A 16,552-nucleotide genomic window follows, 5' to 3' on the forward strand; every position below is an offset into this window, starting at 1 on the left:
CATCTAGATAATTTTAATTAAAAGTATTGATCAACATCCCACAAACAATAGTGTTTACAGAAATATACTCACAAGACTATTACACAACTCATTCACCAAAAAAAACTAATATTTCTAACTATAATATAATATAATGTGTTGCCAAAAAACCCTTAAAAAAGATAAGCAATTTGTCAATTGTTTCAAAGTATTCCAACTTGCAGCTTGACTTGTAAACGGATCTCCAAATCCTGTGAAACGTACAAAATAAATTTGTTTAGAAAAAAAAATTATGTTCACAACCAAATCACACAATATATTTTAGTGTTGATAAGAAATAAGAAATTATGTGCACAACCAAACACTTCAAAGTCATTCAAAATATCTTCTCTTTGGAGAGTCCCTTGCCATGCTTGGCTTAGGAACCTAAAAACTTAATCACAACTCACAAGAGAACTCATAAAGTAGGTCTTTTAAGTCTTCTTTTCTCACAAGTCCATTAAGCTGGTCGTACTCACAAGAATTCACAACTACGAACATAATTTTTTTAATAAGAATACCTTATATAACAACATGAGTACGCGCAGAACCTTGATGTTCATGTCCAATAACTGAAGTCAAATGATGTTGATCCTCAAAAAGAAAATTTGAACTTGATGTATTTTCATAGTAGTAATTAACAATATAAGGAATCATTTCTTTGGATTCATTGTGCTGGGATATAGTCAATCAACTTCTTATCCTGTATAATACATGCCCCAAATTCAAGTGAGCACCTGACGATCAATCATTTGAATATTTACTGCTAAAACTTTAGAAATGATACAACAATAAATTTAGTGTAATCACACAAGTAGAGTCTAGATAGTGTGGTGTTGTTGAAGTGCAACAATGATATCAGGAAGAACAATTCTGATAATTATATTGCTTTCAAGGTGAAGACCACAAATCCAAAGAAGTATTGTGTGAAGCCCAACACTTGAATTTTCATGCCTAACTCTTCCAGCGATGTCATAATTAGAATGCAACCGCAGAAAGAGGCTCAACCAGTCATGTAATGCAAGGATAAATTCTTGCTTCAAAGTGTTGCTGCAAACCCTAGAACTACTGCAAAGGACATTACTCCCGAGATGTTCATTAAGGAGTCGGGGAATTGTGTGGAGGACTGCAAGTTGAAAGTGATTTATGTTCCCCTCAAGTGCCACTGCCTATAAGGGAGGGGTCTGAGGAAGGTTCTCCTCCTAGGACTCTAGTATCCGAAAATAGAGCTGTAAATATATTCGAGCTTAATAATATTTCAAGGTCATATAATGCGCAGCAAGATAACTCGTTGGACAAAGGCACTAATTTGAAAGCTGACAGAGGAGAAAATTTCTATTATGCAGTAAAATAACAAACTTCAGCAAGAACATAAGAGAAGCCGTTGCATTGTTGGACATCCTTCTGGGCTATCTTCTCAAGGAAACATAATCCTTACGCATTCTTGCTATATTTTCAATGCTCTAGCTGTTTGAAAAATATCAGAACCGTAAGTCAATTAAGTGTCTGGTTGACTTAAATTTGTACAGTTAATATCATTAGTTTTGTAATGACCTTTTGCTTCTGGCAATCTTCATATGACCAACTAGTTTGACGTCCTACTTTTGGAAAATCGAGAAGACAACATTAGTGTATTGATCAAGTGTATTTTTTAAGTTATGAATAAAGCCAAGTGTTGGGTATTATTGAAAATTCATTGTAGTAGATTGATTTTATTGACATGATGAATTACTTGGATTAAAAAAAAAGACAAGAATTTTAAAAAACAGATACACATTAGTAGCACTCACTTGTCCCTTGGCAATGCCTTCTTGATTTCTTGTCTTCCTCTGTTTTCCGATATCTTTTTCAGTCATTTATCTGAGTTGCAGATACTCCAATAATTCTTTTGGAAGTTGTTTGGTTTTTTCCTCCTCATAATCCTCTTTACCACACTCATCCTCTTCTTGCTCTTCACCTTCCTCCTCATATTCATCCAAATATTTATACTCCTGAATGAACACAAAGAAATTGTCAAATCAAAATAGAAGCTAATCTGCGAACTCAAAAGATCATTGCAAGAAGAGTTGGAAATGATATTAACTTTCTCAGAAAAGATCAATTTCCCCAACAGTATTTAAATGACTAAATCGAGTGTGTTCACAAACATCAAAATGGTCTTATAATTGAAAAACATATCTGATCAAAAAATTACACAGACTCGACATAAGTAGATAAACAAAAAGGCTGATTGATGATTGCTCTAACTCTCAGTTTGTTCCCTCAGTCTTCGGATTGTGCTCCTAACTGTCACAGCACTTGCAGTGCTATTGAAGAAAAAGATGAATCAGATACTCACACGAAAAATTGAAGAGAAATATATAAATAAGGGAATAAATTATTACTTCAATGTATAAGCACTTCTTGCTTTCCTCTTCACTGCATACTGCTCATAGTGACAAGTATATCTTCAGATCACATGTATATAAGACAAACCAAGTAGAGCAGAAAGGCATTCAGGAGATGGTGAAATTCTGTTGCATATACCTGCTAATTTATCCAAAAGACTAAAAAAAACATACTTTCCACAAAACTCGCAGAAGTACTTGCTATGCTGGCTAACCTCCATTTTCTTAATCTGCTTTCACAGACTGGCACCATAACGGGTACCTAAACATATATGACATATTTAGAAACATAACTTTGCTGGATTAATAATGGAACACATTCTATTCAACTGCAGCAAAGAGTAAAAGGCAATCTATGTACAAATAATCAATGTTAAATGAAAAGTATATAATGTAGGAGTTCTAATCAAATAACCAATGGAACACAAATGGGATAATAGATGGATGCAATTATTGGATATTCTTAACAGACCAAAACATTTCTGCAATTTTCTATGGGAGCTCTTTCTATTTGCTCGAAAAAATCGTCAAAAAATTATCCCATTAAATTTTTCAGCAAGTATTTGTAGATTGAATAAGCTAAAGTTATATTATAATCAAGAATACAAGGAATATTGACACATCTTTGTTTAAGTAAGGTGCAACTAAACTGTGATTTCTTCAGATTCAGCGTGGCTGCCATTCTAGCTTATGACCAAAGTAATTTGTGAAATACATATTGAAGCAAGTTAATCAACCATATTCATGCATATAAAACATAGCTCTATTAGTGTACTTATGTTTACAAATTTACCACGTGGACAATGCAAATTTTTTGTGCAAGCTCCCACAATATCCTTGATAAAGTTGAACCCCACCTTACCAAATTCTTAGAGCTCAAATAAATCATCTATCAATTTCTATAGATAACAATGCTATAACATGTGGAGAAAATATAATCACACTGTAAGTGCCAGAGCACCAAACTTTCAATAACAACATAAATCAAAAAATGAGTACAGTAAATTGAAAATGTTTAATCTCTCTGATTCACTTAACATGTATACCCACCTCAATATCAATATCATAATCTCAAAGATAACCCTAACTCATAAAATAATTCTCACTTGAAAAATCAAGATCTTAATAGCAAAGATAACCCTAATTCAGGAATCAATACCATTTGAACAGAGGAAACTTAATCTAAAATAATTTTAATATGGAATATCATTTTACTCCTCTGAAAGATCATTGTGTAACAAAACTATGAGGCAAAAACACAAAATAAAAAGAAAAAATCGAGCTGGGTATAAACAAAAGATCTAACCAAACAAAGAGATTATGGTGTCTGTACATAGCTCCAAACTCGACCATGAAATTTCTATGAAAAAAGATCAAAAGTAGAAGGGAAGATGGCGGCATGAGGAACTAGAGGTTGTGGAGAATCTCAGAAGAGCGTTGTTGAAATTGCTCATATGAGAGATGGTGTTGATTAGGGTTTTCAGACATCAAGTAAGTTTTTACCCTTCAAGTTTACTTTGATTTAGTTTTTTCTTTATTTATCTCACTCTTTTTAAGAGTCAAATTTGTAAAGTGATGCTCTGTCCCGTTTAGTTTGGAGTATAGGGACCACTTTCTCATCATTTTAGGGACCACATTTAGTCCCTTTGCTATAATATCGAGAATTAGNCAAGTAAGTTTTTACCCTTCAAGTTTACTTTGATTTAGTTTTTTCTTTATTTATCTCACTCTTTTTAAGAGTCAAATTTGTAAAGTGATGCTCTGTCCCGTTTAGTTTGGAGTATAGGGACCACTTTCTCATCATTTTAGGGACCACATTTAGTCCCTTTGCTATAATATCGAGAATTAGGGACCAAAAACACATATCGTCCTTGTAGATATACATTTAGGGACTAGATTTTGTATCCGTCACAAAACTCTGGTCTTAAATAAGGGTTTTTCTTGTAGTGTAAAGATAGACTTTATGGAACGACTTTAGAATAATGAAAGAAGTGGAGTTTCCTAAATTCTTTGTAACCTCCTATTCACAAATGTTGAGCGCTTCACATTTATGAACAAAACTCCACTCAACGCAACTTGTCAGATTTCCTAGGACCTTTTTCTATAACCTTGTGCTCTAACTACCAAGTTTGTCATGACCCAAAGCACACCCTAGACAATACATGGAGTATAAGACCCCGTGAGGCCCTACACAAGCCACTTGACATATGTATACACAAGATAATAGAGAAAAACAAGGAATCTCATAAGATGTAAAAAGTTTGACATATGAGCAAAAGTACATCAAAGTCTTGACAAGTTATCTATTACATCAAAAGAATGGTTGGAACGTAACCTATACACCACGTACAAACTCTGAAACTAAATCATAAAGACATAAGAGAAGTAATAAAGGCAACATCATCCTTGGAGTATGAGCACTAATCAAGTCTTCAATCTCTACATTGATCAACTAGCCATGAATGGAGCGAGATGAATCGTCAAGCCCTATATTAGTGGAATAATACAGGGACAAGTATGCATTAGTACATGAAATATACTAAGTATGAGGGGAATGCACTAAATCATAAAACATGATCATAAGGGGACATAATCGACAAACATGATATACATGACCAAGTTAAATATTGTAAAATTCTTTAAAGAGAATTGTAATCATAATCATGGTAAATCCAACTTGAATCATAAGAAAAGCTTCATAAAACATTTTAAAGTAACTTGGTTCGTTTTGTGGGATATTTACTATTAACCGACATAGACTATGTGAGCTACAACATGGAATCCATTGTCTTGCTCCCACACAAAAAAAGAGATTTCTTTGCTTTCCAAGGAAAGTACCTTAAAATTCTAGCTTAGGTGGATCCACTATCTATGTAACTTAAGACAACCTACTGGGGGCACGTAGTTAGAGACAAGGAGATTGCTACTTGAGACCCAACCTCTACTAACGGAAGAGCCTCCATCTCAATATTCTCTCGATGCTATGTAAAATTCCAATGAAATAGTCATATTCATAAACATATAATCATCCATAGAAAATCACAATTAAGTTACTAATCCAAGCTAGAAACATCATAGAGTAGCTCCTTAAATCATGTGTGAGAAAACATTTCACCATTCATGGTTTGTTAAGAATTTCTACGGTCTGTCCTGGTGAACTATAGAACAAGCTTCAAAGACCCAAATATTCAATCATTTCCCATGAGACTATTGTACAATCCGTTCAACATTCTACGATCTGTATACCTCATCCGTACAACTTAACTTTCACTCAAAAATTTCACTAAGTCTAAGTCTAATACATATCTACAGTATGTAGAACTAACTACGACTCGTCAAAACCATCCGTAGACCTGAGGTCCTAAATTAAAACTCCGAATGAATCCTATGGGCTAGTCCTACGACCTATCAAACATCCTATGATTCGTTCTGTCAAGTCGTAGGTCCAATCTTTAGAAACTAAATTTTTCAAAACTCAACTCTGGGTCTTCATCTTCCTTCCTACAGTTCATAGGTTGGACTCGTTGAACCTGCTCAGTTCCTAAAAAATATTTTTTTCCTATTTCTTTTGACTTTCCAACTTTTGGAGTGTAACATGTAAAGCGACCAGGTCAAGCAATCATGCCCATTTGTCCCTTACCTCCATAGGAAAAAATTAGTGGCTAACCGTTGTATCCATAGCCATTGTAGGTGCAACCATTATAATATGGAGCTGATTGATGCTTGAAACTTTATTTCCATGAGTGGAAGACTTATCCCTAGAAGGGTAGTGTTGATGATAGGAACCCCACAGTACTAATCAGAGGCATGTTTAATGTGAGATGAGCTACCACCGAAGGATAAGTTATTGGCTGCAATACCCTCTTTTCTTTTGCCTTCATAATTTTGTGGATAACAAACAAGTCTATAGCAGTTTTCCTCAATGTGGCCATTAAGCTTGTAGAAATCACACTTCTCATTCCAATGCTCATTTTAAGGTTTCATAGAATTTTATGTGCACTCCATAGTGCAGTAATGTCATTACCCTCAATAATCGAGTCAGATAGAGTGTTCAAACCAGATTCCTTTTGACTTTCATCCTCAATGATCAGGGCATAAGCCTAACTTAGAGTAGGCTCAAATGTTTTTATAAGATTTTGCCGTCTGGCTTTATCATATGAGTCGTACTCAAGCCTCCTATCAACTCTAATAGACGTTGTTGTTGAAGATGTCCTATGTTCTATTTTCCTCTAATGCGGCCACAATCAGGAGATGGAACCATTGCATCAGACTCAGACAATAATTCCTTCAATCTTGTGAAATACTCTGCTACAAAGATTGTTCCCTGTATGATTCTGTTGATTTCCCTATGAAATTGAGAAATCCACATGCGATTAACCCCATCAAATCGTTCTTTCAAGTCCTCAAAAACTGAGAAAGCATTCAAAGCATAAATAATGCCACTAAGAAGCGATGGTACGACAATATTCATAATCATAGAAAGGACCAGTGCATTGCTGGTCTCCTAGTGTTCATGATGCTCATGATCGACTGATTCCTTCCTACAAGCACCTGTGACAAAACCTAATTTTCTCTTCGCTTGTAATGCGATCGTCATCGATCTTCACCACATCCCATAATTCTCCGATACTTTCATTTGAATAGGGATAATAAAAGAACTAGGAGTATCTGATGGGTGCACGTGCAGAGGATGAATATGATCTATTCGTTCCACCATTGAAAGTAATCATGAAGTAGATGATGAATACGAGAGAAAGATAAAACATCCGTACCTCTGATACCATGTTAAGAAAGCTCACAATCTTCTTCAATGGAAGTTGTGGCTATGGAGAATTGAGAGAGAAAGGGATTAAAAGAAAGGAATTATTTCCTTCTCTCATATCATTTACATTCCATATACCAGTACATATATACATATTCTAATCACTAACCACTTGTATCAATTACTTCATTCACTTATTAACAAACTATTGACAGTTTTAACTAACTAACTGCTAATCTAACAGTGTATACTGACAGCTGGCATTAAATGGCAGAATCTTCATCTTCACACATTCCCTCGCTAAATAACTACGGATTAGTTAGGGAAACATTATTTGGTTGCTAAAATAGGGATGGATTAGGGACAACAACTTAAATCCGTTGCTAACATTCCGTGCTAAAAGTTGGCACCCTTATTTTTCCTACAATATTAGCATACGATTTCGACAAAATTACTAACATAGTAGGGATGGATTTAACGATGAAATATCTTGTGACTAGTGCTATTTTATTTTTTGCTACGAATATTTTGGTCATTGACTTATTTGTTGTAAAGGCAGAGAGCTATATTTAGCACATAACGAAATCCTATTGCCAACTTGTTAATATTTTGCAAGTGCATAAATCTCACTCACTCAAAAATCAGTCACAGAGTGAAAGACCCCTTGTTCTAAACATAGAGTGAAAGAGTAAAAGAGCTTCCATTCCTTCAAAATTTTATCCCTTTCAACTTCGGGAAGTGCCTTCCATTCTATTTACTGATAGCTTGTTGTTGCTTCCATTGCTGATAGCTTACTATTTCTATTTGATTTATAATGATTGTTTGATTCTCTTTGCTTATAATGACTTTTTGTAATGTGGATATCGATAAAAATTGTTAATTAGCACTCAGATAATGACCCCTTCTTCCATGGAAATAGCATCCTTATGTATAGCCTGACTTTTCTTGCCACCGTGGAGTGAGGAGCTCAAACCATTAAGCACATGTTTATTTGTATGTGTAGGAATAGAATAATAGTAATTAGCTGCTATGCAATGATATGGATGGTTGTTTCTTGCGTCTCTACTTTGAATGAAGTAGTGAGATATAAGGGTATGAGCTCAAAATGGGACCTTGTATGGAGCAAAGTATAATCAATGAAATGTGCATATTATGAAATCAAGTTTATTTAGTGAAGTATTTTAGCTTGCCAATTAGATATAGTCCAGGTTGATTGATTATTTTAGGCATAATACATAAATATACCCTTTAGCTTGGCCTCATTTTACGTTTATGTCCTAGAACTTTGAGTGTGCACAAGTAAACACTTAAACTTGTATAAAATTGAAGAAATAGACACACACGACCTATGTGACATCCTACATGCATGGCAATTTGCATCTTATGTGGTGTTTTCTGTGTATTATGTCATGCACATAGGACTTATGTGTCTACTTTATATAAATTTAAGTTCTCTGTGCACACCCAAAGTTAGAGGACATAAATGTGAAATGAGGTCAAGTTAAAGGACACATTTATGTATTATATCATTATTTTAAGTAGCTATTGTTGTCTGTTAATATAGTTTTGATTTTGCGATTAATTTTTTTTATCAAATATTCTCGAGTAGTTAAATGATTTAGAAAATTAAACTACCATACTTGAATTTTGTGGTATTTCAGTCCTTTCAGGCAAAGTAGAAGTAAATTTTGATCATGATTATATAAAACAAAAAGTTTTTAACTGATGAATCTATATATCTTACTTTTAGTTGTATAGTTAAGTCTAATCTCTTCCCAATTTTTACCAAATGTGTCCATGGGAAAGCTATCAACTGTACTAAAAGAGCAAATTAACTACTAAAGTGTATTCCCTCATAATCAAGTTACTTGTTCTGTCTTGGCTGAATGTGTTTGGAAAATTTCTCAGCTACTATTCTAGATAGCTCTAAGTCTCCATCGTGAAAATCCTGCAAATACAAATATAAGATCAGAATATGAGGAGTTGTTTACTTGTTAACATCTAACTCAGCCTCAAAAGTTACCTTATGAGGTGAGAACTGTACGGAACTACATAAACGAGACAACTCATTCTGCCAGCTAATGTGAGCCTCTAACAAAACCCTCTCTCCCTCCATAAACAATGCCCAATCTTGATATTTGGACAGTGAAGAACATAATATGGGAGACCAACATGGGAGAAACCAAGAATGGGATGAGTTTGACTCTAATACGAAGTAAAAAAACCTATTGTAAGAGGTATATCCAATACTGTAAAGAAAATAAAGGCAATGCCAATAAGAGAAACCATGGAAAGGACAAGGCATGTTATCTACTACATACGTGTTAAAGGATCCTGCTACAACCCCTTAACTAAAAGAGCCATCTTACGCTAAGAGGTGTTAAATGACATTTTTTCATCGAAATACTACTACTGTTTAGCAAATTCAGAATACTAGTTTTATGTATATATTATATGTTGATTCTTTTAATTATTTGCTTTATGTGTCTACTCTTTTATAATGTGATGCTCTTTAGTAAAAGTTTTGACTCCATTGTTTGCTGTGTAAGAAATTCTTATCAATACTACTACATATATTAAAATTGGCAGATAACTCGCTTTATTTTTAGGTGGAAGAAGCACAATGTCTCTTCTTATATTTTACAAAACAGTGCACTGGATTGTTTTGTGTCACATCCAGCATCTTTTGGATTGCCAAAAAAAATGTGGATTGTCCAAGGGGAAGGGCTGATTCCATAAGAAAAGCTTTTGGTCCTCAAGTTATAAGCAATCCTATTAGAATTATATTGAGTGTACCAAATATGTTTTTCTAACTTTTTTTCATTTCTAGGTTGATTTAGTTGAGTTTCAGCTTGTCTAGATTAACTCAAAGTCCGAGTAAGTTTTACATCTCTCTCTTAGGCTTGAATACAATACTACACTTGGCAAGCAAGAGTTTTGTTTCCTTTAAAAGTAGCACCGTGAATTCTATTTTAACTATAGTTTTCTCTTAGTGAGTACACCTTTTGGTTTATGCTAATGACAGGCACGAAGAGCATGGGGTATCTTACGTTCAAACAAAATCCCCTTATGACAGACAATTTACCTGTTGTATTATGTGGATAGCAGTACTCTATTTATTGGACTAGAATCAAACAAAGACTGTTTTCCCAAACATGTCTTGTATTATTAGGAATATGTATCAGTGGATACCATTATTCTGCAATGCACTATGTACATCCATATCGAACTAGCATCGATGTCTTAACGTAATATAAATTAGCGACTTGCTATTTAAACTTTTTAGTGAAAATGCTTGCTAGATTAATCACTCCACAAACAATGGAAAAAGTAATATGTGCTAATTGATATTTGTTTGACAATTAAGTGGATAAAAACTCTTGTGTTTCAAAATTCGCTCATTGCCATTATAACGAATTTAGAATGAATTCCTCTTTTTTATTAGAATAGTTAAGCTTATAATAAATGGAAAGGGTTAAATATATTTGTGTATTATTAGAAATGGTTTAAATATACATTTGTTATACTTTTGGCCCAAATAAATCTTATACTTTTAGTTCAACTATACCTCTCTTTTATACTTCAATGCAAATTTACCCTATATTTTGATGGAGGGATAGTGATGATATCTAATTTCGTAGAAAAATTTTGTCCTGTAAAATTTCCCACCAAAACATAATTTGGCTTAAAACGAAGCTTGGGTGTGTGACCCACTTTTCATTAGAACGACGTCTGAAGGAAGTTTAGGCATCTCAATTGAGGCTAAAATGCATAATATATAGTAGGGTAGAATATTTTTTCATGCACAAGATTCTGAACGAATCCCAAGAATCCCATCGAAGTATTTTTCAACTCCAAAGTTTAGCGCACCACTACATCTTAGATTGTGCTCTGCATTGACAGATTAGGTTCCCTTGTTCGTATAGAGTGTTCAAGCTAACCTCCGCATTTGTGAACCAGGTTCCGATATTCACACGAAATGGTCAAGATGTCCCCGCGTTCATGAAGGTCATTTTTCTTGTCTTATGATCAGATGTGATTTCAGCTTCATTTCTCATATTAAAAATACGATTTCTTGAGCTAGGGAACTCTAAATTGAGTTTCTTTTTTAGTTGCATTGGTTTGAGAATTTGGATGTCTACACATTAGAGTGATCGATGAAGCGTGAGGGACGTTTATTTGAGGTACTTTCTATCCCAAAGAGACTGTCTGAGCTTAGTTATGTTGTTTTCTTATTGAAGTTGTTGCATGTGCTATTTCCTTATTTTCCTAGCATCGAATAGTGGACACATCTCAGTATGCTAATTAGGACATGTTGACAAAGTCAATTTCAAGATTCTCAACATGGGTCTATATTCTCATTTTGACTTGATTTTTGGTCCATCTCCAATTACTATGATTTTGGTGTCTAATTATCCGCGTTGATGTTGTGACCAATGTTTTGATAGCATTTCCATGATTGGAGGAGCTTCATAAGTAGGAAACTCAAGTTCAATGAATTGGGATCGCGTGTGGTTGGTTTTGAGGTAGGCTACAATCTACTTTTCTTGATTGTGGTCTATTAGATAGGGTTTATTATGAATTGCATGTGAACTAGGATTGTTAAGTCCAGACTTAGAGATGCCTTCCTTTTTTTCATTTGTTTGGTTCTCGTAGTAGTTTTGAGGTTGTCTTGGGTGGCAATATCGTTATGTTAGGCTAGTAGCCCTTGCTCATATCATAGTTGGTGCCCTTTTCCTCCTTATGATTGATACTTCGGGCCTTACTCTAGGTTGGGACCTAGATGCTTTTGTTGTATTTCAGCAATCCTTTTAGTTATTTATTGCTCCCTATAGTACTTATTACGGTTCTTGGTACCTTTCGTTATCTCTCGGGCCTTAGTTACTTGTCGTAGTTGTATGTTCGGGGTAAACATCGATCATGGAGGCGTATTCCATGTGGGATTGTTTAATCCCCTCTGTATTTCCTTTATGTCATGAGTGTTAAGGAGCTTGCTATGCTATTATTGTTGAGGTTGTTAGTATGTTGTTGCGCCCAAGGCCTTGGTCTAGTACCATCTAGAGTTCAGGTTAATTTTCTTTGCTCCAGGAGCATGGTAGTATTTGTAATGTTCATCTAGCTGTTTGGAGGCTATTGATTGGATGCTTGTGATGACAGGCATTGCATTTGGCACTTGATTTCACTTGTTTTGTGGTATGATCCTAGTTCATGTATTGGATTATCATTGCTATTTTTGAGAAAGTTGTTTTTACAATGTTACTATTTTAAAAATGGTTATAACGGAAGTCCTACCACCTGGATTACTTTGATAAAATAGTTTTTAAGACATTAAAGGCATCTGGATGTGCTCACCTTTCACTTGATCAGTTGGTGAGTTGACACCTTTTTGCTATTCTAATTTGGGCTACTTGTAGCTCCGATACCAAGACGAAGCAGATCCAATATTGTGATATATATATCAGTTGGGATGGTGAATTATTTTGGTGTAAAAGTCAAGAATTCATGGGACAAGGATTAGAAGTCATAAGTTCAATAATTTCCTATTGCGTTGAAGGATTGTGTTAGAGTTTAATGGATGTTTTATATGTATATTACTTGGAGAAGTTAGGGGACCTTATAAGATGATTGTGCAATTTATTGAGGTGAAAATGTAGGGTGTGGTGATACACCATCTATTTAAGAACTATACGAGGTTACTACCCATTACGGATTTCACAAGGACCACATTTTGATTAGATGTTACTATTAGCTTCATAATGTACTTATATTGTGATCAAAATCTTAAACGAAAGGCTGATTTGTTGTAGTCGTATTGGTCCAAAAACAAGGTATGTATGGCAAAAAAGAACATTTTTCGTTGCTAAGGTACAAATATTTGTCACCTTTCTCTTTTATATGAGTCAACATGACCCTAGGTTACACATGTTAAAAATGTTAAATTGTTGGATACACAATATGTTGATATATACTGTCAAATGGCTTCAATTATTTATTTAATCATATAATTCATTTGCTCACATGTTCACATGTTCCTTTCATTGTATATCACTCCCATTGTTTTAGTGTATCATGTTACTTTACATAATCCGTACTTGTTCTAGTATACAGTTTATATGTTCTAACTTGAAATGTGCACTTGTCCCTAACTTGAATATGCCCATGTGTCTCATTAGTTCCTATGTTCATGACACCTATTGTTTGATATCATCTACTGAATATGTTTTAGCCCACTATAAGATTCATTGTGTCATATAAGTTCCTAAATTAATATTACTACATTAAGGTTACAATTATTTCTTATGTCATTTTTGTTGCCTCAAATATTTTATTCACATGTCTACATCAGTGGTATATAGTCCCAAAGTTCAAAAGAGTTATGAACAATCTCAAAGATTAAAGAAATGACATAAACTGAATCTATATAATTATGGGTGGTAGCCTAGGGGCTGAAAACCAAGCATGGGTCGATCCTAAAAGTAAAGTTGTATACTTATGGGTGGTAGCTCTGGGGTTAAAAATACCTCGCATTGGTCGATCCCAATTGATATATATATGAGGTGGCATCTCAGGAGTTATAATGCCTAGCATGGGCCGATCCTAATTTGTATATGTACAAGGACAACATCCCAGGGGTTAAAATATCTAGCATGGGTCATCCTCCTCTGCCACTGATCAGCTGGTCGTCGTATAAAATTCTATAAAGTTTATAAAGAAAAGAATAGTAAAGTAAAGCAAAGAATGTAACGTACTAAATACCCCAAAAGAGTAAAGCAAAGGTGGTCTTTCATCCTTATCTATACATTTATACATTGATACATAATTTTACTTGAGCTCTTGTTTTACATATGGATACTTTATGCCTTACATATTTAGTACATTCTTTTGTACTGACTCCCTCATTGGGACGTTGTGTTCCGTGCCGTATGTACAGGTACTCAAGATAATAGAATTTGTCTAAGCACAAGATACTCAGCTACCTTTGGTGAGCTCCATGTTGACTTAGGGATCGTCGAGTCTCTAACATATATTTGATATTTTATTATAGTTAAGGGTATGATGGGGTCATGTCCCGAACTTAGCTAAGGGTGTGTTTGGTATGAAGGAAAATGTTTTCCTGGAAAACAACTGGATTTTGACTTATTTTCTCATGTTTGGTTGGTGAGTAGAAAATATTTTCCAGAAATTTAGTGTTTGATTTATGAATGAAAAATGTTTATGAAAAAATATCTTTTATTTGTACAAGAGTAGAAAATAATTTTTGAAATTGAAAATATTTTTAAAAAACAAACTTAAATTTTTTTGGGGGTGGGGGTGTTCGAGGGTAGGGATGAAAAATTAAAAATTTGAAGTTGAAAATATTTTTCAAAAGAAACTTCATTTTTTGGGGGGGGGGGGGGNNGGTAGGGTGCTGGGGGTAAGGATAAGGGTGGGGTAAGAAATATAATTAAAGTTAAAAATATTTTTTAAAAACAAGCTTTAAATATTATTACTTTTTTGGGGAGGGGGGGAGGGGGGGAGGGCTAGTTTGAGGGTAGGGACAAAATAAATTGATTTTTTAACAAAAAAATTGTAATTTGAAGTTGGAAAAGAGTTTTGAAAAATGTTTTCCTTAAGTTTTGAAGGGAAGTCATTTTCCTTAAATTCGAGGAAAATGAGTTGATTTGAAAAGCATTTAACCCAACCAAACATGAGAAAATTGGAAAACATTTTCCGAAAAATATTTTCCTTCATACCAAACACACCCTATGTGTCTATCTTTTAGAGGTTTTGTAGACTATCTTTGTTTTATAGTAATTAAGGCTCCAATGGCCAAGCAAGTATATCTATTTTGGGCCTATCTATGTTGGTATTTTATCAGGGTGTTTTACTTATACTCATCAAAGATTTATAACTTCATTGTTGCATGTATGATAATCAAGGGTTATAAGTTATTCTCTTGGGCCTTTAGGGCATCGGGTGCCTGTCCGCTAAATGGGACTTGGGGCGTGACAACTTGCCTCTCCAGGTATGTTCCATTCACTTGGTCGTTTACTCAATGTATTTCATCCCTTCATTCTTACTACCTGTATTATCATGCTATATCTCCTCGTTAGATACTTGTGCGACGGTTTCCTTTTTTTACATGCTATTTTTACTTGCTTTATCTTTGGAGCTCAGTAGTCCTATGCCTACTGAGTACCGCTTGTTGGTACTTATACTACTTTTCTTCACCCTAAAAATTATAGTACGAGTTCTCACTATTTATTTGGATCTTGTGTGGAGTAGCTTTTTGTAACACCATGAAAATTTATAACCAATTCAACAATTAATATATCAAATTAAGAACTAGAACAATTTTAAGCATTGATCAAAAACTAGAATTAACTTGAGTCAAGAAAAATAATGAGCATGTCACGAACCAGATCTGAAACTATACACAATATAACGGTGTCCGACATAATCCCGCAACATCTCACGCTGGCAGTAGCTTAGAAAATAACAGAGGGAGCTCAAACAGAGTAATTTTTCAAACAAAATAGCAACATAACAAAATATTCAAGCAAAGATATGAAATTCAAAACAAGCATAGAATAAAACCAACAGGAAAGTTATAAGATGGTTCTAGATTTCTACAAAAAATTTGTGGGAAAATAGAGAAGCTTGTTGGAGTTTAGCATTTTCGGCCAGTTGGTGGTCCTTAGATCAGATGGTTGTTGGGTTTGTAAGGTTGTTTGTCGGTCTTCTTCAAAAGCTTTAAGCTCATCAACACGCCCTACAAAGCAAATAAAAAATTATGAGGGGGAAAGGGAAGGGGCTGCCAACATTGGTTGTTGTTATTGTCGTTGCCTTGAGGAACTCGTGGGTGGAGATCTTGTGGTTACGAGCTCGCTGGCTTGTTGCTGGTTGTTGGGGATCGGAGCTGTTGGACTCGGAGTTCGCCGTTAATGGCAGAACTCGAGCTTGGAGAAAGGAACAAAGGCAGGAGGAAAATGGGGTCTTTTCGGTGGTGAATTGGCGGAGCTCCGACGAACTCTTCGCCAAAGAAGATAATAACTAATAAAAGAATATAAAAAAATCTCTAAATTACACCCCTAAAAATTTTATCCACCACCACCAAATTAATGTCCAAGTAATTGTCTAAATAGAAAATTAAAAACCGCCTTAGTAGAATACAATCACCTTAAAACTGTGGGATAAACCCACCAGTTAATAAAATATTTGTGTATGCAAATCTTATCCGTATTTAACTGTATTTCTAGACTGTGCAAAAAAACCAAAATGATTATTGATAAAAGTAAAAACTACAATAAATATTAATCAATGTAACGAAAAAATGAATGGCATGTAAAAATTACGATTTAACAAAAAATAATGATTTAATCAAATCGAACAAATATTTGAACAT

General features: G+C 34.4%; 1 pseudogene; it reads left to right on the plus strand.

The window, feature by feature from the left end:
* Positions 1 to 732: 732 nt before the first annotated feature.
* On the plus strand, positions 733 to 1,493 carry LOC125868531 (vesicle-associated protein 1-2-like; annotated as a pseudogene).
* The last annotated feature ends 15,059 nt before the right edge of the window (positions 1,494 to 16,552 follow it).

Source organism: Solanum stenotomum, chromosome 6 (genome assembly GCF_019186545.1).
Source record: "Solanum stenotomum isolate F172 chromosome 6, ASM1918654v1, whole genome shotgun sequence".
NCBI classification, from domain to species: Eukaryota; Viridiplantae; Streptophyta; class Magnoliopsida; order Solanales; family Solanaceae; genus Solanum; species Solanum stenotomum.